The following is a 22,288-nucleotide window of genomic DNA, read 5'->3' on the forward strand; positions in this document are numbered from 1 at the left end:
ATTTGGGCTAGGTAAATGATTAATTAAATGATCCAAAATGTTGAGAAGGGGGGTAATGGTCTAGATGACCATTTTTAGGTGATTACACTATCTAACTTCTTGATCTAATTGATTGCTTTACAATAAATATCATTGGCAATTCTCTCAAAAACCCATTCTTATGCATATCCTTACTACTACCTAGAAATCTCATCACATTCACTGAAGCATTTACTTAATCCATTGCATTAAAAGCAATAGTGAACAAATATACAACCTATCCTAGTTGCATTAAATTGAACAAGATTTTCCCATGCACTCTCAAAATAACTAATTAATAAAAATGGAGACAAGATTCAGAGAAAAATATATGGTGACAGTTCATCTTTGTATTAATTCTCTTTGAAAATTACATAACATTGGAATAAAACTCAAGAAAAGATGCAATGATCCTAGAAAATTAATGTATTCTTAGAAAAGTGTAGAGAAAACACATCACAGAGTTGACATCAAGAAAACTAGACCAAATGCAAACTTAGGAAGAAAACTATTATCCTTAAGATAGAAAGATATTTACAAGGTTATTGTCATAAAAGATAAAAATTGGTGCAACAGAATATTTTTGATCATGAATATTCTCTTGTGGGACCACTTCTACTACACATTTTTGTTGCTAAGGAGTTTTGTGATTGGCTTTAATGTTGTTGTTGTCCCTCTAAGGGTGTAACCAATGAACTTGCTTATGGTGGACCTAGTTCTCATGTTTGTAGACTTAATTCAACTTGAGGTTCTCCATCTACATCATCATGTACTAATAGGTTGATAGTTGCATTTGATTGTGTTGTTTCCAAGTCATCTATTTGAACCTTTGTGCTTGTAACTGTAATTGTTTGCTTACCTCTACCCTCTTCTACTTTTGTTGATGTGTCAATTGTTTGCAAATCATCTTGTTCCATTTCGTCATCATTAGTTTCACCTAGTTTCAATTTCTTTGCATGTATAAAATCTTCCATCCACTTGTCAAAAAGTGTGTCATTTGGCCAATTGAAGTTCATAATCTCATGTTGTTTTTTAATCACATATTCTCCTAATTTATCAATTTCAATAAAATCTTCCCTTAAAGAATCATAAAATAATTGCACTTTTACAACTTCTTCAATTGTATTTTCTTACCATGCATTTTCCTTCTCATTTATGACTCTATTCATCCTAAGACATGATAGGTCATCCAATTCTTGGGCCCACTCTTCCTTATTCTTTGACTTATCCTTTCTATCCAAGGCATGGGGGAAGAGTTCAAAAATTTTACCCTTATATTTTGCAAGATAATTAATGATTATCCTTTGTAATGCACTTCTTTTATCATCAAACTCAGAGAGATCATTATTCAGGTCATAAGTCTTTTCTATATGTTCACAAAATAAACTAATAACTAAAAAACATAGAGAGTGACATCTTTGTCCCTCTTGTTCCATTTATTGACATTTGGCTTTAGAGCATCATCATTTTCTTTTAGCCCATTCCATATATTTATTACCTTTTCTAATTTCTCATAAAATGTTGGCCAAACAATTTTATCTACTAAATACATGATTTCTTTCCTCAACTTATCCTCATACTAAATATCTAGTTCCATATGCAATGCCCACAGTATGTTATTTTCTTCTTCAAAATCCTCTATACAATAATAGTAAGGTCCCTGTGGTGTGTTTGGAATTTTAATTAGAGGAGTGGATTTAAAAGCTTCCACTAGTGGATAAGGATAAGTGATTATTGACCTACTAGACTATCCTCAGTGCCCCATTATGTTATTTTCAATTTCTATCCTCTTCTATACTTCTTTATTATAGGCAGCCAAAATTTTTTCATATTTTTCTTGTACTTTAATCTCTACCTTTTATCCCTCAAGGTTGTGGCTAGGGTGAGGTTGGCTATTCCAACACCTAGCTCTCTGGCTTCTTCACTTGGAGTATCCTCCACCCTTTTTACAATCAATTTTCCTATCGAATTAGTATCATCAAGTTGAGAGGATCTAACTCTAGATCCTTTCCTCATTGACCAGATCACTAATGTGGCATGATCTTCACTAAACTTGGCACCTTTCAACTCTTTCAGCATTTAATTTCTTGGTGATAGAATTAAAAACCATTGTATCAGCAATGTCCCAATTTGGCAGAAGCAAGACCCTAGATGATTTTATCATTTTTCTTCCCTCTTTAGGGGTCATGCTTTTAAATTCTTGCATCATCTCATCCTTGATTTGATCTTGTATGGAAGTCTCTTCCATCTTAGGATGCTCTTTTTTCATCTTATTACATCTCTCTTCAAATAATCCAATATTTGTCCTCCATGCAAACTAGTAGAAATCCCTACATTTGACAAAATTGTCATTAGAAAGAAACTCCTGACTGGCTTGCTCTACCATAGGGTCCAACTCCCTTCCTCTATAGTTAGAAATAGTTAACTCAAGGCTTGGCATAGGAGGTTCTTGAGGATTCCTCTCTTCTAATTCTATAGCAATAATAAAGACCCCCCCTTGGGATACCAATTGCTCCATTTGCTCCTCAGTGAGTTGTTCATCTCCTATATGTAGTGGGGACTAAGTGGGTGAGTACTCTTCTACTTGGTGCACCTATTTCTCTTCTATCTTTTTCCTCTTGGGCATAGGCTCATCAGGCAACTCCTCCAAATTCGCATTGGTTGACCCAATTATTTGTTTACCCTTTTCAATTGTAGACCTTTTATTCTGAATGATATTATAACCAAGTTTCCTCTGAATAACCAGTTACCCTAATCCTACTATAAGGATAAAAGATAAATTTTTCATGACCTCTCTAGCCTTTTTAGGAAAAAAAATTAATAAATAATATTTTTTTCTCATTCATAGCCTCCATGATCTCTAGAAAAGTGATCATCAACTTATTTATTTTACCCACCTCTTTCTTGGCATCCTTCAGAGGCTTGTAATGCTTATCAAAACAATTAATAAATTCTAAAATCCTAGACTAAACTCTCCATTTCTCTTTCTTAATCTCTTATTCTTGAAGAGAAAATTCATTTCTAATTATGTCCTTAGGGAAGTAGGGTTGATGCTTCTTGGCACTAGTTTTGGCCCTTTGTCTGAATATATCAAAAAATCCCTCACTATCATTGAAATGAACATGAGAAATAGTGATTTTATATTGATCCAAAAAATTATACAAAAACAACCAACCACCCTTGGTGGTTATGAACTAGTGATCAATTGTGTAAGATGGGAAAATTGAGCCTCTAGACTAACCAATTAGTTGTGCTTCCTCTAACCCACATATCTACCATAGCATTTTAGCCATCCATACCTTCAGAAGTACTTAGTAAGGAAGTACGTGGGGAGTCCCTTGAAATCCATACACTCTAAAAATTGTAGATGCAGGGTAGGGTATGATGTCTTCCCAATTGTGAGACACCTTCAAACTAGTAGGGTTGTCGATAGGCATAATAAAATCTAGCAGTGCCTTAGGAATTCTAGGATTGTCCCATAATATGAGGTTTCTCAACCTAGATGCAAAGTATCTATCAAATCTCATAAAGCTAGCCTCTTCTGCATTCCAAGTCATATATGCACTGCATAACTAGACTAGCAGAGCTTCTCCCTCATATTCTCTATTTAATTCCATTTCTTTTTTGAAGTAACCCCTTCAAACAAGAACATATGCATCAACAATGAATAATGGCCAAATATTTTCTCAAATTTTCTCTTTGCAATTCCAATTAGGCATGTGTGAATTTCATCTTCTTAATAAGATGCAAAAAAAAATGATATCCACACTAAAAGAAGAGATTTGTGTCATCACATACATGAACTTTATTGGCATAAAAAAAAATTCATCTTCACCAAAAACCATACATAAAGTCATGTAAATATTAGTGTCCCTAGTATTGAAAAACTACTTCTTAAAAGGCTCTTTAATTGATGATGTGACAAATGTCAAATTGCCAATTGTGGCTAGGTGTCCTCTCAATGCACCTTATCTGACTTGATCCTTTCTAGACAAATACTCCTTTTCCAGTCCCTAAAAGTCAATGATATCATGGTAATCTATGATTGGCTACAACCTAATAACCTCTCGAATCTCTTTTGGATTGATTTTTATCAAACCCTCCCCATCTACTATCCTCACCATCCTAGTTACTAGGTCATAATTTAGGGATATAGCTATGAGAAGGTATGAATCCATGAAAACCCTAGGGACTACTAGCTTTCCTAAATCAAAGTTCCAAATATTCCCATGGGGGGTGGGGGGAAATTCCTCTTCGAGAACCATTTCTTGAACAACTAGAGCCCTGTTTTAGAGGTTATGGTATCCCTAGTCCAATTCCCCTAGTCATACAAACCATCTACAATATGGAGTCTAGGGTTTATAGGAACTATCTTCTTAATCTAGGCTAACTTGTTTGTGGATTCACTTAATTGTTTAAGGAAATTTTTATGGATATTCCTATTAGCATACTCTATTTTCCCCAAGAAACCCTTCTTTGAAGGCATGTTTGATAAAAATGTAGAATACAAGAGTGCTTTGAATTAATACATGAACTAAAATACTCTCTTGGCTCTCTATTTTCTTCTTTCCAAATTCTATAGTGAATTGATTATATAGCAAATTCTTAATGATTTAACTAGGCAGAAAATAGCTCTTCAATAGGTTCTTAACTCTCAAAAAATTATAAATGCGTTTACATGAAGAAAATCTCTGAATCCTACACTATATCCCTAGTTTTACTTGCATAGGGAATCTTAGTTTTCATAAATGGATCATAGAGAAATAGGGTGGTACCACCTTTCAATTTTGAAAACAAGTTGTCAATTTTTGAAAAATCTAATGATTGAGGAATAAAGCCTTTAATGACTCAGCTTCAACCCTCCAAGTTGGCAATCAATCCAATTAAATCCTTCCACATAATTTTCTTATTTTATTGTTGGCAACTTACATTGGACCCACTTGTGTCTCTGGACACATGCCATGCTCTCACTATGTTGCCAAGGGTTAAAATGGAGTAGCTCCCTTTGGCAACATAGTAACCATTGTTGATGATCCTTGCATCAAATGATTAAAACTTTATAATTATTTCATTGTAAATATGGTGGACCCATGGTATTTTCTCGTGGTCTCTATGTCACCAAGGATAAACTTCATGCAACTTCCCATGGCAAAATAGTGACCATCGTCAATCTTGAGGAGATCTGACGATGTGGATCAACAATACATTTCCTTTAGTGTGAATCCTCTATGGAATCTAACAATTTGACAAATTGACATGTTGACAAGGCTATTACTGACATGGAAAATATGGCATCATCTTCAAAGGTTGGTCCCACCACATATCCACATGGTGTTCGGTCGCTATGTCACCAAGGGTAAAAACCTTATGGTTTCCCATGGTGACAAAGTGACCACCATCAATCATAAGGAAGATCTGACAATGTGGGAAATTCACTTTATAACCTTGTTCCTTTATTAATTGGGTCCCACAAGTGAACATTACTTGGTTGCTATGTCACTAGTAATAAAAGGAATGTTATTTCTTATAGAAACAAGGTGACCACCATTGATCTTGAGGAGATCTGACAGTGTAGTACTTCCTTAATTTTTCCAAATAGAAACATAAACCCATAGAAATATAAAGGTAAAAGCTTGGGTTAAAAATATTTTGGGAACCTTAGGAAATATTCAAACAATGTGAATAACCTTTTAAATAGTTCCCAGAAATAGAAAGGGGAAATTTAAAATGATTTTTCCTATGTATTTTAATTTGAAAAGGCACACAACGCAAAAGTTTTCTAGGGCAACATTTAGTGAAACAAAAATTAGGGTTAACAACACTAAAATCATAAAACCCCAATTCTCACAAAAGGAACCTGGAACATTCACTTAGAGATATATTCAGATAAATTTGAAGTGAAAACAAGACCAAAACTAGGCACACATTACAGAGTGAGATGTGATAACACACTAACCTAAATGTTAACATGATGTGGGATAACTTCAACTTGATAGATACTACAAAATTACTGGCACTCAATTGCTACAACTTGGCAATGATTGTAACTTAGAAACAACTGGAAGAATGAACACAAGTGACTAGGATAATATGTCAACCTAGGATGCTCCTACATCAAAAAACTAGGGTAGGAAGAAATGATTCTTCTAAATCATTGAGATGTCACAACCTAAGCTGAATCCAACTCAAATTGAGAAATCCATATAACATCTTCAACTGATCTATCTTTCACTTCATCAAATACTTTAGAGTAGTATTTTCCTCTTGTGCTTTAACCAACTCTCTAATCCAACATGTGCTCAACCTCTTTAATCTACTTCTTAGGATAATCATTGAAGGTATAACAATTCTATCATCTAACTCATGATACTTATATAGAACAGCAACAATTAATATAGAAGATATATCCATGCCATCAAGTAACTCAACTTCATAAGAATTACCATTGTCAAACTTCCTCAAGATCTTATAAGGTCCAAACTTCTTCATCTTTAGCATACCATATGTTCCAATAGGAAATATTCCTTTCTTCAAATGAACCATCACCTCATCACCAACTTTAAAAGCATGATGTCTTCTAGTCTTATCAACATTCTCCTTGTACTTCTAATTACTCTATTCAAACTTCAGTTTCACTTCCTTATGTAAAGACTCCATAAAATCACCAAATTCTTCTCCTGCAATACTTCTCTTCTCTTCACCAGCAACATCCCTTAAATTTGATACTCCTCTAGGTTTCATTCTAGTAACAATCTCAAAAAGTGTCTTCCCCATACTCCTATTCACAAAATTATTATATGGAAACTTAGCTTGTGCCAATACCATATCCTAATTATGTGTTTCATCTCCAACTAAGAATCTTAGTGAATTATCCAAGCTTCTATTCACAACCTTTGTCTATCCATTAGTCTATGGATGGAATTTAGAACTAAATTTCAAATCATTGCCCATCTTCTTCCATAAAGTTCTCCAAAAATAACCAACAAACTTACCGTCTTTGTCAGAAATCATACTTCTTGGTAATCCATGCAATCTAACAATCTCTTTGAAGAAAAATTTAGCAACATGCTCACCATCTAATGTCTTCTTACATGGTATAAAATGGGCCATTTTAAAAAATCTATCCAAAACAACAAATATAGAATCATACTCATTTTTTGTTTTAGGCAATCCAAGTACAAAATCCATACTGATGTCACTCCAAGGTTTCTCAAGAATAAAAATAGGTGTATACAATCTAGTATTTTAACTTACTACTTTTGCAACTTGAAAAACTCTACAACTCTTCACAAATTTTTGAACATCCTTATACATCAGTGGCTAATAATATTTCTCCTTTAGCAAACTCAATGTTTTATCAATTCTAAAATGTCCATCCAATCCACCATTATGTTTTTTCTTAATCAGATCAACTCACATAGAACTTCTAGGGATACACAACTAAATACCTTTGAACAACATACCTTCTTGAATAAAATATTCTTCATACTTATTGATGTGATCTATTAGATTTGGTTCTCTACACTCTCTCCACACCTCAGAAAGATCAATATTAGTATCATACAACTCTTTCATGTGATCAAAACCAAGAACTCCAACATTCATTTTGGTCAAAAAAGAATGTCTTTTTCTCAATGCATCAACAACTTGATTAGTAACTTGACTCTTATGCTTAATCACAAATGTAAAACTCTACAAATACTCAACCCACTTCATATGTCTTTGATTCAATTTATGTTGACTTTCCAATTATTACAAAGTTTTATGATTAGTATACAACAAAAACTCCTTAGGAATCAAATAATGTCTCCACTTCTTCAGTGCTTGAACAATAGCATAAAACTCTTGATCATACATAGAATACTTCCTTTTAGCATCATTCAACTTCTCACTAAAGAAAGCAATAGGTTTACCTTCTTGACTTAATACGACTCCTATTGCACTACCACTTGCATCATATTCAACATGAAATACCTTATTAAAATTAGGAAAAGCCAATATAGGTAACTCAAAAACCTTGTGTTTTGATGTCTCAAAACTCTTATCATCTCTATTTGTCCACTTGAGTTCATGTTTATCTTCTCTGATTGTCTCAGTCATAGTATTACAAAAGATACTAAAATTCTTTATAAACTTCTTGTAGAAACTAGCCAAACCATGAAATGATCTTACCCCACCCACATTCTTAGTTTAGGCCATTCCAAAATTGCTTTAACCTTCTCAAGATCCATTCTCAAACCATTAGCTAAAATCACAAATTCCAAATACACAATCTCCTCTTGCATAAAAGAACACCTTTTCAGATTAATCATCAACTTCTTCTCTTTCAATCTCTACAATACTTGTCTAACATGCTCAAGATGTTCTTCCTTAGTCTAATTGAATATTAGAATGTCATCCAAATAAACAAACACAAAATTACCTAAGAACCTCTTCAGAACTTCATTCATCAATCTCATGAGAGTACTAGGTGCATTATTCAAACCAAAATGCATAACCAACCATTCATACAAACCATCTTTTGTCTTGAAAGTAGTCCTCCATTCATCGCCTACTCTAATTTTGATTTGATGATAGCCACTCTTCAAATCAATCTTGGTAAAATACTTTGCTCCACTCAAATAATGCATTATGTCATCTATCCTCAGCATAGGAAACCTATATTTCACTGTGATCTTGTTAATAGTTCTTGAATCAATACACATTCTCTATTCTCTATTCTCTGATCAAACCTTTTTGCAGCAATTCATGCACTTTTTTGTTAAGTTCTTCATTCTTTGTTGGTGTCAATCTATATGGTTCCTTGTTTACAAAACTAGCTTGAGGAATCAGATCCATACAATGACTTATACTCCTTACTGGCAAAAAACCATCAGGAAAATCCTCTATAACAATATCCTTATACTCATTCAACAATTGATGAGAAGTCTATAACATTCAATATCTGTTATAACAATATCCTTATACTCATTCAACAATAGAGGATACTCATATACCATTTCTATTACCTTGCCACTTTCAAAGGATCTATATTCAAGGATCTATGCCCTTATTTACCACATTTGAAACAATTACCACAAAATCCACCTCTAGAATAAGAATTACCTCTTCCTTGGTAAGAACCAGTACCTCCTTGGTATGAACTTCCACCTTCCACTTGGTCTTATCTTTATCATCATTCTAGCATTCAAATTTTCCCTTATCTTGCATAAAACTATCAGATCTACCACCTTCACCATAAGATCTACCTTTGCCTCTCTAGAATCTACCACTTCCATTTCTATGTCTTTGTTCATGCTTCTTTGTCAAGATCTCCTCAACTTTCAAGGAATATTGATATGCTTCTTCCACACCTTCCAATTTCACAAAATTAATTTCATCTTGAATTCCAAATCTCAATCCATTTAGATATCTTGCAATTTTCTCAACATCATCATCCACATATCTAGATCTTATGTCCAATCTATATAATTTCTTAGTATACTCCTTCACACTCATGTCCCTTTGTCTCAAATTTTGCATATTTCTCAGCAAACTAACTTGGTAATTAGAAGGAAGGATTTTTTTCTTTACCTTGTTCAACATCTTCACCCAAGTTTCAATCTTCTCCTTTCCTCTCATTTGTCTATCAATTTGTAAATGCTCTCACTATAGTGAAGCATGACCTTTCAACCTAGTAACTACAAGTTTCACCTTCCTATTATCAGGAGTATTTTCATACTCAAATAACTTCTCCATATCAGAGATCCAATCCAATATAGCATTGGTTTCCAACTTTCCATCATAAGGAACAACTTCTACAATAGGCTTTGAATATCCCCTAGATAAGACTCTCAATAATATTTCCTCATTTTGGTCTTCTTCAAGTTCTGGGTTAGGGTTTGGTGCTACCACTTCATCATCACTCACATCATCAAGATGTGCTCCTCTCCTCTAGGTTATCTCCATAGCATCTAATCTAGCTACAATTTGTCTGAATGTATCTAATATGGCATTATTGGCATTTTCTCTACGATGAACCATCTTTACAAATTAGGTTCCTACAAGATCATAACCCTCTACAAGTTGTAGGTCAAATCCATAGATCTGTAACCCTACAACCAAATTCAAATTAGGGTTCTACACAATCCAATCTCCACAAGGACAAACCTCAAGCTCTAATACCACTTGATGCAAGGAGGGAAAGAAGAACTAGGGCCAAAGACACAATCAGCAATCCAAAACAACCTTGCAGAGTAAACATAATTGAAGAAAACACATAAAGAGAATAGCACTGCATAGAGAGAATGAACTACTTTTATTGATTCATCAAATAATTAGCATACATGCCCAGTTGTAAGGCCTTCTGGGTTATGGCCAGATACAAAATACATTCATGATCCAAGATCTAGCTTCAAATTCACACTTCCAAACACATATGCATCAAAATTTCTGAGTTCTACTCTAACTTCTCTAAGTTCTCCCCAAATTTCTACCAAAATTTGCCTCAACTCTAAGCCTAAACACCCTATTTATACTTGTCAAAATGTCTTACAGAAGATTCTAGAACATTACATAATAGAAAGGCTAACCCAAATGGTATGGACACATCCCAAGACAAGATTGTATCATAAAAGTTACAATCAAAATTAAACATGCAAGTTAGCTCCCAAAATATAGAAAACTTAGCAAAATGTTGTCACTCAACATCAACAGGTTCACTCGGCACATGAAGGATCACTCGGCACACACTGAAGAACTCAACACACACTTCAGAACGAGATGGGATAAAATGCTAATCTGAATGTTAACATGACATGGGATAACTTCAACTCAATAGATATTGCAAAATTACTGGCACTCAGTAATTTTTGTAACTCAAAAATGACTGCAACTCGGCAACAACTGGTAGGATGAACACAACTGAGCAAGATAATATGTCAACCTAGGATGCTCTTGCATCAATGATACACTATCTTACTACTACAAGAGATCATATTGTTCTACTTCTAGGTGTGACAGTGATTGTGATGATGATGTTACATTTTATGATGTTGATAATGAGGTGTTAGATGAAGTTGTTATTGAAGACTAGCCTACACCTTACAATGATTTCTATGGTGAATGCTCTAATATGATGGCCAATTAATTTTTTTACTGTGAAGAATCATTGGAGAACCTTTGATTAGTTTCAAACATTGACATGGATGACATTTGTTAATATAAATCTGATTTCTCATTTGAATACCAACCAATTACACATGAAGATAAACAATTTCAGGGTATGTGTGATCTTTTTCCCCAAGTTGAATATGAAACTTTCATATTTGAGGTTGATAGCATGCATGATTCATTTGATGAAGAAGAGTCTCAATTTAATTTTAATATATTTGAGCATGCTCTACCACTCTTTCATAGTAAGCATGATGTTGAAGTCAATTTAGATTGGTATATGCATTATGAAAGTGAAGAGAGTTATTTTTTTTTACCAAATGAGTTGATTTAAAATGTTGATTTTGTTTGTAAAACTTATGAGAAAGATTTATTTAGCTTACCTTAGGAAGATGTAAATAAAAATTATGTGTTTGAAATAGATAAGAAGTTTTGCGAAGTTTTGGTGGCCCATGGCGATCATCTTGTATGATTAGAGTAGATTTCCTATTTTCAGTAAAGTTCTTTCAGAGAAGTATTGGAGTGTTGTTCTTCTTCCAAAAATTCTAAATCCTTGCCACATTTGCAAGGGACATGCATCACCAGATAGAGCCACTATTGGCCTAATTTTTCACCTAGTCAAAAGATTTGAAATACCTTGTAAAAATTAGGGAGAAAATTTATTTTTGTTGATTAGGGTTTTTGAAAATATAATATTAACAAAAAACCTAACCTGATAAATTTTTCCCTAGGCCAGTTTGAAGTTTTTCCTTAGAAGGATATTTTGATGTCCTTAGGATTATGTCTTTACCCTATCATGGAGAAATTTCTTGAATCTATGATCAAATGTGACCTTTACCCTAAGTTTTGTGTTCAAGCGAGATATCATATATCATTTTCATGTTTTTTATCAAGTGATATGATCTTACAATCAGGGTTCCAAGTGTCTAGTTATAAGCTTAAATTTTCCCTCTTTTGATGTTACAAAGTAAAGGCTAGTGGAGGATTGTAAAGGTAAAGTGTTGGGTATCCCAATGTTATGGTATCCTTTGTAATTGTAGCATTGTGGTTGTATACTTTGAATTTTTTGATCTTATGATCATTCTATTATCATGTTATCGTGATACGATATTATGACAAGCTAAAAGGCTTGTGATCATAAAAGACTTAAAGGGGAACCCATGACCATTCAAGAGAAAAGAGATCATATGATTGTAAGACATAAAATACAAAGGTTGTAAAGGGTTATGATCTTACAAAAATGAGGAGATCATAAGATCATAAGCAAGGAAATGATAAGTGATATAGTGATACAAAGTGGGTCCATACTCAGCTAGAGGCTATAAAAAAAAATGTGTCAGAGCAAGTTGAAAAAGTGACATATTTTGGTTGGTTGAAGATGATGACTATGACAAAAGAACTTCAGTTATATAGAAACCATCAGATCATGTTAGATTGATGGTTGTCACTTTTTCACTTTATGGAGTTGCACAAAGATTAGCCAAAGCAAGAAAGTGAGGTAACAACATGTAGAATATGGTAGGACTAACCTATGTTGTGAGTTTCCAAAAGGTTGTTGACTATGTGCAATTCCAAGTGGCAAGTTTCAATTTGCTACAAATAAAATAGATATGGAAAAGTATTGTTTTGTCATAACTACCAGATCTTACAAGATCAATGATTCTCATATTCTCTCTTTTTATGGTTGCAAGAAGATTAGCCAAAGAGAGAATATGAACATTCAACAGGTGTCTTAGTGGGCCCAAATTCAAAAGGAAATGTAGCAATAACTAGGATCTTTCATGGTTATTAGATCTTAGCAGATCAATGATCGTCACTTTCTCACTTTATAGAGATGCTCAAACTTTAGCTAAAGTGAGAAAGCAGCAAGATGACACATATCCTATTTTCCAAAAAGGTAAAGGAAGAAATTAAAGGAAAGCCTTCAAATTTAGGAATTTTTTTGTATAAGATAATCATGAGATTGTAAGGGCAGATCATGAGCTTTTTGAAGTTACGACAAAGGGGAGACAATGGCCAGTGTATGGTTGGGAGTCAAAGATAGTAGTTAAAGACAAGGTTATGAGGTTATGACAAAAATATAGTTGATTGTGATCATGAGATCATTAAGGAAAAATTAAATACTTTTGAAGCTATGATAAAGAAAGGTTGCAGCTAGGCATAGGATCAGAAGGTAAGAGCAATGGTTAAGAGGTAACTTCCGAAGTTAGGAAGAGGTTCAGTTAACTACAATTGAGAGACCATAAAGAAAAAAAAGGAGAGGCCTAATGCTATGAAAAGTTGTGATCATAAGATCACAAAGGTCCATGTATATTGGAATGATGCTATAAGAATGTTTGTAAACCATTGAGTGTAAGATAATAGCTAAGGAGTGTAGACACCTAAAAACCTTTAGAAAATAAAGTATTTTTATTTTCTGAAAAAGTCCTAATGACATCATCATTTATTAATTAATTAATTATTTAATTAATTAATTAATTTTTATGCCATTAAATCCCTTTATCTTAATTAAAAATATTTAATTAAGGAATCCCTCCCAAAAATGTTTAAATCTTATTTAAACATTATTTCCTTATTTATTAATTATTTAATTAATAAATTGACCAAAAATCCTAAAATAAATAAAAAATTTATTTTTTGCCCAAAACTTGGCCAATTTCCTTAAGACCACTAACCTCTTCCAAAATTTTCTAATCCTTCTTTAATTTTAATTAATGGCTAATCCCATCATTTCCTACCCCTAATCCCAACTCAAAATATTTAATTAAGATTAAATATTAATCTTCATATTTATTAAAAAAGTTTTAATAAATATCTCCTCAACCCAAACCCTTGAAATAAATAAAACTTTATTTATTTTCTAAAAATCTAATTTATCCTCACCCTAAGAAGTTCTAGACTCTTCTAGAAAGTCTTCATCCTCATCCTAGGAAATTCTAGACTATTCTAGAAAGTTTTTATCCTCATCCAAAGTCTAGACTCTTCTAGAAGATGTCTTTAAAACTAATCCTAATCCCCTCCTAACCTTGTCACATTCCCTAAACATGAGTTAAAACTTCCTAACCCAAGCCAAAAGTTAAAAAATATCTCCTCCTTCACCCACCCTCATTAAATGCCATCCACTTGCCTATCCCTAAGCTAATCCTAAACCATCCTAATCCATCCTCTAATCATTTGCACAAGCCTAAGCAAGCTTAAAACCTTTCTAATCAAGTCCAAGTCTAAATTTCTCTCATCACCCTCAAAATATCTCAACCATAAAACTTTATGAAGTCCACTAGGTCATAAATGACTCTTCCAAGCCCTTTTATTGCTCTTACAAGCCATTATGAGGGTCTTTATGAAGATTTTATCCCTTGAGCCTCCTTTGTTGACTCATCCTTCCCCTTTCCTCCATCCTCTCACCATGTGACATGTCACTCTTTGATTGGCTATAAGGAAGCACAATCCATGTGCTCTCCTCTCATGCAATCTGAGCCCTCCATAAGCTTTTTCCCATCCTTGCATCTTAGCCCTCAATCCCTCAAGCCTCTTGCCTATAAATTGGATCCTTCCCCTTTGCAAAATAACACAATCTATGAAGTAAAGTTATAATGCTATTTTGAGAGCCAAATCCATACTAAAGCCATCTATCCACACCAAAAATCCACAATCATCCATTGAAGCCTTTGGAAGCATATTGAGCATACATCCTATCCATTTAGATAAAGCTACTCAACAAGAGAGCTTCTTATTGAGAGAGTCCATTAATGGCTCATATTCTCAATTGAGAGCTCATCTTAGTCTATCTTGAAGTTTATGAATTTTGTTTAGTTTGTAGAAGCTTTATTTAAATTTGGTTTCTATTAGCATACTAACATTGCTCATATACAAGGAGAAGATATTACAGCTAATGCGTCGATGTTATGACAAAATGTTGATCATAAGATCATAAAAGTTTTGAAGGTAACCCTCAATCATGTGATAAGGAGGTGATTATAAGATCATAGAATTTTTGAAGGGTTTGAATTCTAAAAGTGTATTGTAAGATTGTAAACCATAGGTTTGACATGAGAGCACTTTTTACCCTTTTTCTGACCTAAAAAGTGACATAGGTCTCAAACAATAAAATTTCAAGAAAGTAAAAAGGATAGAAGAACTAGAGGTGGAAAAAAATATTGGGTTTAAGGCTTAGATTTCAGAGTTAGAGTAGGAGGAAATGACCAAGAGGGATGAGCATTGATACTCGATATACATAGAAATAATGAGGATCTAATTTTTAGGAGGAGCAAAGCTTGATTTAGATGATTTAGATGAAATCAAATTCACTGAATAGTCACAAGAAAGAAATAAATGTTTTGGAAGCAATTGGAAATGATCAAGGCTCTACCAGTGGGAAGTAGTTATAGATATACATGATTAAAGGCAGTAAAAGATAAACAAAATTGAATTAAAGACTGTTATAGTAAGTTTCACCTGCCAATTTTGCAACTACTTTCCTTTTTTTGTTTGAATACAAAGAATTTTTCAAATGTAACATTATAGAAATACCTTTGTATTCATTTTTCCAGTAATATTTTGACTTGTGTCCTCCCATCTAAAGCTTGTTGCAATCCCTCTCTATAAAAGGATTTCCAAGATGTGGATCAAGGGTTCTATATTTATTGCTATAATACCACAAGGTTGGTTCTAGTTTTTTTAACTATAATACCACAAGGTCCATTCTAGTTTGGAAGGTTTTCTAGAGTTGTGATACCACTATTCTAAGTATTTCTCTTTGATGAATAGAAGTGAATGAATTACAGAGATATACTTACTATATTCATCTATTTTATGAGTATATTCATGCATCCTATTGTATTTATTTCAATAAAATGAGTAAAAAATCAGCGACAAGTTTATCTTCAATATGATTCTCATCTCCTATTCATGTTGACTATAATATTTTGTGGTTTATGAACAAAGTTCTTAAACCCAGTTGACACTCCTTAAAGTTGTATGTCTCAATATGCTTTTTTGTTAGATCAAATACCCAATTAAATGATTGATATATTTGATAGGGTTGCATATTTCAAAGTGGTATAGGTCAATTATGAGGTTTAGTTTTGATGCAGATGTATGTTCACAAAGTGATAGGATAGATCTAGAAGTCCTAATATATAAGATGTATTGATGATTTCCAAGGATGTGTGTTAGTGATTTATGGAATTTCCCAATAGATAAGGTACTAACCAGCTATAGGATCTATATGTTTTTTGTTCATATCTTTGTTTTTTTGATAATAAATGCATTAATCAAAGTCTTTTCTCTTTTATGTTGAAGAGCTGAAAATATTTACCCTCACTTAGCTTGTCAAGTTCATAGGTCATGGCATTAGTTATTTCATGTCTATTTTGTTTGCATGAGTATGGAAAAATTGGGGTTTCAATCTACTTTAACAAGATTCAGTTGTATGTTTTTGAAACTGGTACCATATAAAAGAATCTGAGGTTAACCTACCTAGGTGTTGTAGAGCCTAAAGAACAAGGAGTACAACCTTATAGCTATCCCTAGTGTCTAAATGGGTATGTTAAAGATGGGAATTAGCTACCCCTAGATGTATTCATTGTCATTATTGGGTTTTATAAACCTCTAGTTTTGAAACACCAACAAACCCCAAGATCTATGGTGGATGTAGAAAATGGTAAAGCACAAATTGCCTATTTAAAGACATACATAGTCAATCAATTGGTGTGATCTCCATCTATGTCTAGTTAAGTTGACTCCAGCCTAGCCAGTGTGTGTATGAGAGAGTTTGTATACAAATTAAGGTTTATTAGAAGCACACGAGTGTGTGAATGTGAAGCTAAATGAAAAAGCTTGTAGATATGATATTTTTGTTGAGAAGAAAATTAGAGTAGAAGGATTAAGTGTTAATAAGAAGAGTGGACTGATTTCTTGAACGGTGACCATGCAAATCAATATCAGAGATGACACTGAAAGGCTTATCAGCGAACCAACATAAGGACCAAAAAGAGATATGAACCAAAAAAAGTGATTTGTAATCACACAGATCATGTTAGCATGAATGCTAATGATACTACATTTGGAGAGTATCCTAAGCATTGGAGAGTATTGACATGTTCCATTCATGATTATGTTTCTCATTGATGTCAACATAGCATGGTTTCTATAAAGTTTGGTTATGTAGCAGATAAATATTTTGATGATATAGGAAATGGTTTGATCTTTTGGTGATGTATAGTTATGGACATGTTTTATATTTTTTTCGAACGATATGGTCAATTTTTTAGAGTTTAAGTTGAAGATGTGTAGAAATTGTACCTGATTTATAAATACTAGTTTAGAGATAGAGTATTGGGAAAGTAGTTCCTAATTTTTTTTCTATCTTACAACTCCTAATAGGGATTCAAAGTCTCTTAATAGGGGCTCATATATACTACATGTATTTATAGACTCCTAATAAGGTTCATCCTCTAACAAGGAACATTTATATTAATACATCTTCTTGTGGGTACCATTACTAATGGGGTTTTTGCTCTAATCAAGGATTTCCCTACTTAACATATCTGGTGTTATTATGTATGAGTCTCTTATTGTGGTTTTATTTTATATTGTTCATATGGTTTTTTTTTTAAGGATAATTATGATAATAATTGGATAACTAATTCACCCCCCCCCCCCCCCCCAGCTATATCAGTGGACAATATATTCTAACAATTGGTATCAAAGCATTAGGTCCTCGAAGGATAAGCTTAATAGCTTTGGGAGATTGATGATGAATCATTTTAGAAGGGATAGTCCTAGATTTGATGGGGCCAACTATGATAGTTGGAAGGAGAAGATGAAGACTCATCTATTGTGCATGGGTCTGAGATATTGGATCTTGAAAAAGACTAAGAATATAATTGATGAAGAAAAACTAGAAGGATACAGTGAAGATGAAAGAGATCTATTCATGTGTAACATGAGAGCAAGAGAAGCTCTACTAATAGCTCTTTTAGAGAATGAATACGGTCAAGTAAAGTCACTTGAAACATCTTATGAAATTCAGAAAGCATTAGAATCTACATTTGAAGGTGATAAACATGCAAAGAGAATGAGATTACAAAATTGGATATGTCCATTTCAAGATGCTAAAATGATGGAAGATGAATCTATGAGAAGTTATATTGGTAAAATATCAAAAAAATTTGCAAGAATTTGGTCTCATGGTGGAAAAAAGTAAGAGGATGAAGTTATATGGAAGATCTTGAAAAGTTTGACACCATCATTCAAGCAAGTAGCTCAGATGATTCAGCTAGTAATTCCTTGCACTAAAGGTTTCACAAAGGAAATATTTCTTGGAAGATTAGAATCTGTAAAAGTAGATCTGATATAGTTTGGAAATCTAGCAAGAGTTGAAATAGCTTTTAGTGCCCTAAAATTTTGACCTAATCTAGCAAGGAGTGCAAGCACACGTGGAGATTTTGTTGGTAGTAGTAGATATGATAAACACAAGAAGATTGAGGAAGGAATAGCATTTCTTGTGAGAAGAGAAAAATATGGTAAGAAAATATTTAAATGTTGGACTTGTGATGAATTTGGTCATTATGCATCTAAATGTCCCAAAAGAGAGAAAAAGTATAAGGGAAATTTTAAGCCTAGAAGAGATAGAGATAGAAATTATTTGTATGCAAATAAAGATGAAGAGTTTGATGAGAAAGGTCAAAGTGAAAGTGATGATGGATTGGAATTTATGGCTATCAAGGAAGATTATCTTGATAGAGAAATTAGACAAGAAAGAGCTCTAGTTTCCCAAGTGGAAAAGAAATATGATTGGATAATTGATAGTGGTTTTTCACATCACATGACTAGTGATATGAATAAGTTTGTTAAGTTAAAGAATCATGATGGAGGTATTGTTAGATTTGGTAACAATGTAGCCTATAATATAACAAGAATTGGATCCATTACTCTTGATGGTAAAACTAACACTAATAATGTTTATTTTGTTGATGGATTGAAGTATAACTTGTTGAGTGTTGGATAGTTGGTGGACAAGGGTTATCAATTACAATTCATTGAGAAGATCTACATTATCACAAATAGAGATGGTAAGCTAATTAGAACTAGCACTAGATCTAGAGGTAATGTATTTTAGTTGAATCCTATTGAAATGACATGTTTGGTAGCTAAAGTGGATAACATTTGGTTGTGGCATAGAAGATTTTGTCACATAAACTTTGATAATATTATGAAGGTTAGTAGCATAGTTGCAATCAAATATTTGCCTAAGATTATAAAGCCTACTAATGTTATATGTAAAGAATGTATTTTGGCTAAGTAGATGAAAGTATCATTTCCTAGCAAGAAGTTCAATACCACATAGAAGCTAGAGATCATTCATACAAATTTGAGTGGTCCCTCTAGAATAAGAGGATTCTATGGTGAAAGGTACTTTATGCATTTTGTTGATGATTTCACTAGAGTGATGTGGGTAGCATTAGTTAAAGAAAAATCTGAAGCTTTTGAAAAGTTTAAGATAGTTAAGAATGAATCTAGTGTTAAGATAAAGTGTTCGAGATCTTATAGAGGAGGAAAGTTCACCTTAGAGATTTTAACATATTTTGTGAAGAGAATGGAATCAAAAGGTGGCTATCTTCACCTAGAACACCTAAGCAAAATGGGATTGTTGAAAGAAGAAATAACTTTGTAGCAAAAGCAACAACAATAATGTTGTTTGAAAATGATGTTTCTAACACATTGTGGAGAGAAGAAGTCAATACATTAGTATACACTCTGAATAGAGTATAGATTAGAAAAGGTATGAAAAACATACCTTATGAACTATGGTTTGGGCATTTATCATCAATTAAGTATTTCAAAATATTTGGGGGAAAATGTTACATTAAGAAAGATGGTGATATTGTTAAGTTTGATCCAAGAAGTGATGAAGGTATGTTTCTTGGTTATTCATTGAAAAGCAAGGCATACAGATGTTTTAACTATAGAACTATGATAATAGTTGAATGCACAAATGTAAGGATTGATGAAAAGTTTGGAACTAAGGAAAATATGGTAGATTATAATTTAGATGAAGAAGAAGATAATTCTAGAATTATTAGTTAGAATGTTGAAGTTTTCTTTGAGACTAACAATGATTTGTAGAATGATGTGCTAATTTTTGAATAAAGGGGAGAGCAAATATCTAAACCTAGAGAAGAGATAAGAGTTGAGATATCAACTCCTACCTCTAAAAGAAATCTGAAAAAGAATCATCCTCCTAAGAAGATAATCGGAAGTAAAGACAAAAGTGTGATGATAAAACATAGAGTAAATGAGGAGATATGTCTGATATCTAATGTTGAACCTAAGAGTGCAAATAAAGCATGTAAAGATGATCATTGGATTCAAGCATTGAAGCAAGAATTAAATCATATTGTGAAGAATGATAAATGGGAATTAGTTCCTAGACCTAAAGAAAAGAATGTGATAGGAACCAAATGGGTATTCAGGTTCAAGATAAATGAACAAGGCAAAGTTGTGAGGAACAAGGCTAGACTTGTATGCAAAGGATATTCATAGCAAGAAGGCATAAACTATGAGGAGACATGTGCACCTATAGCCTAAATGGAAGTAATAAAGATGTGTTCAAGGTTTATTAGATGGATGTTAAATCATCCTTTCTAAATAGAGAACTTGAAGAAGAAGTATAAATTGAGCAACCTAAAGGTTTTCCTTTATCATAAGACAAAGATATGGTATGCAAACAAAATAAGTCTCTATGTGGTCTTAAGAAAACACCTAGAAACTAGTGTGAAAGTTTGGATAGATATTTGGAAAAGCTTGGAGTTGCTAAATGTGTGGAAAATAGTAACTTTTATTTGAAAGAAGTTGAAAATGGTCTGTTGATTATTGTAATATTTGTTGATGAAATCATTATTGGAGTTAATGATGAAACAAGTGATAAGTTTTTTGAAGAGATGAAGAATGAGTTTGAAATGAGCATGATAGGAGAAATAAAGTTTTTCCTAAGATTGCAAATTGTACAAAACAGTGATGTTATTTTTATTTTACAAGTTAAGTTTTTAAATGACTTATTGAAAAGGTTTGGTTTAGAAAGTTGTAAACCTATTGGTACACATATGATAATTGATCACAAGTTATCCAATAAAGATGAGACACGTATGGTACAGAAGAAGAGGTATAGATCCATGATTAGAGGTTCATAGTATCTAACTCACACCATACTAGATATAGAAAATATAGTTGGGATTGTAGCTAGATTTCAAGTTGATTCTAAGGAGTATCATTTTGCAGTAGTGAAGAGAATATTCAAATATTTGAAAGGGACATTTGACTATGGAATTTGGTATGATAGATCAAGTAATTTCACTCTATGTGCATATATTGATGTAGATTAGGAAAGAAGTATGGATGAAAAAAAGAGAACTAGTGTTAGAGAATTCTTTCTTGAATGAAGATCGGTTTCTTGGTTAAGAAAGAAGCAAGATTGTATTTCGCAAAAAATTGCTAACACAGAGTATGTTGTAGTAGCAAATAACTGTAATCAAGTTATGTGGACGAAGTAGATGCTGAAGGATATTAAAATTGAGTTTGAAGAATCTATTATCATTTACTATGATAACACAAGTATAGTATGTCTAAGAATCTTGTATTTCATTCTAAGACTAAGCATATATATGTCAAGTATCATGTGCTGAGAGAGAAAGTAGAAGAAAAGGAGATCAGATTGGAGTATGTGAGTACTAAAGATCAGATTATAGATATCTTTATAAAGACTTTTCCTAAAGATACATTTGAATACTTGAGAAGCATTCTTGGGGTTATGCCCTTGTCTACTTCTGAGTAGATGATGCAAAGAGTGCATTAGTCTACTGGTATAGAGCACTAGTGTTTTCCTGGAATGAATGTTGATGCTTCCCATATGGGGGAGTATTTTTAATGATCTGAGTCACTAAGGACTCTTGGTATTTTTTATTGAACAATGCCTTTGGACACTTGATCTGGTTGAAGACTTGGTGTAGCATATTAGAAATTGGTATTTAACACTTGATATCTAACAATTGGTATGTTGTAACATTGAGATTGAGAACTTTGACATTGAGGTCAATGGGGGAGAGTATGCATGAAAAAC

The sequence above is a fragment of the Cupressus sempervirens genome, chromosome 9 (assembly GCF_028749045.1).
Source record: "Cupressus sempervirens isolate cs-2001-9-10 chromosome 9, ASM2874904v1, whole genome shotgun sequence".
Classification (NCBI taxonomy): Eukaryota; Viridiplantae; Streptophyta; class Pinopsida; order Cupressales; family Cupressaceae; genus Cupressus; species Cupressus sempervirens.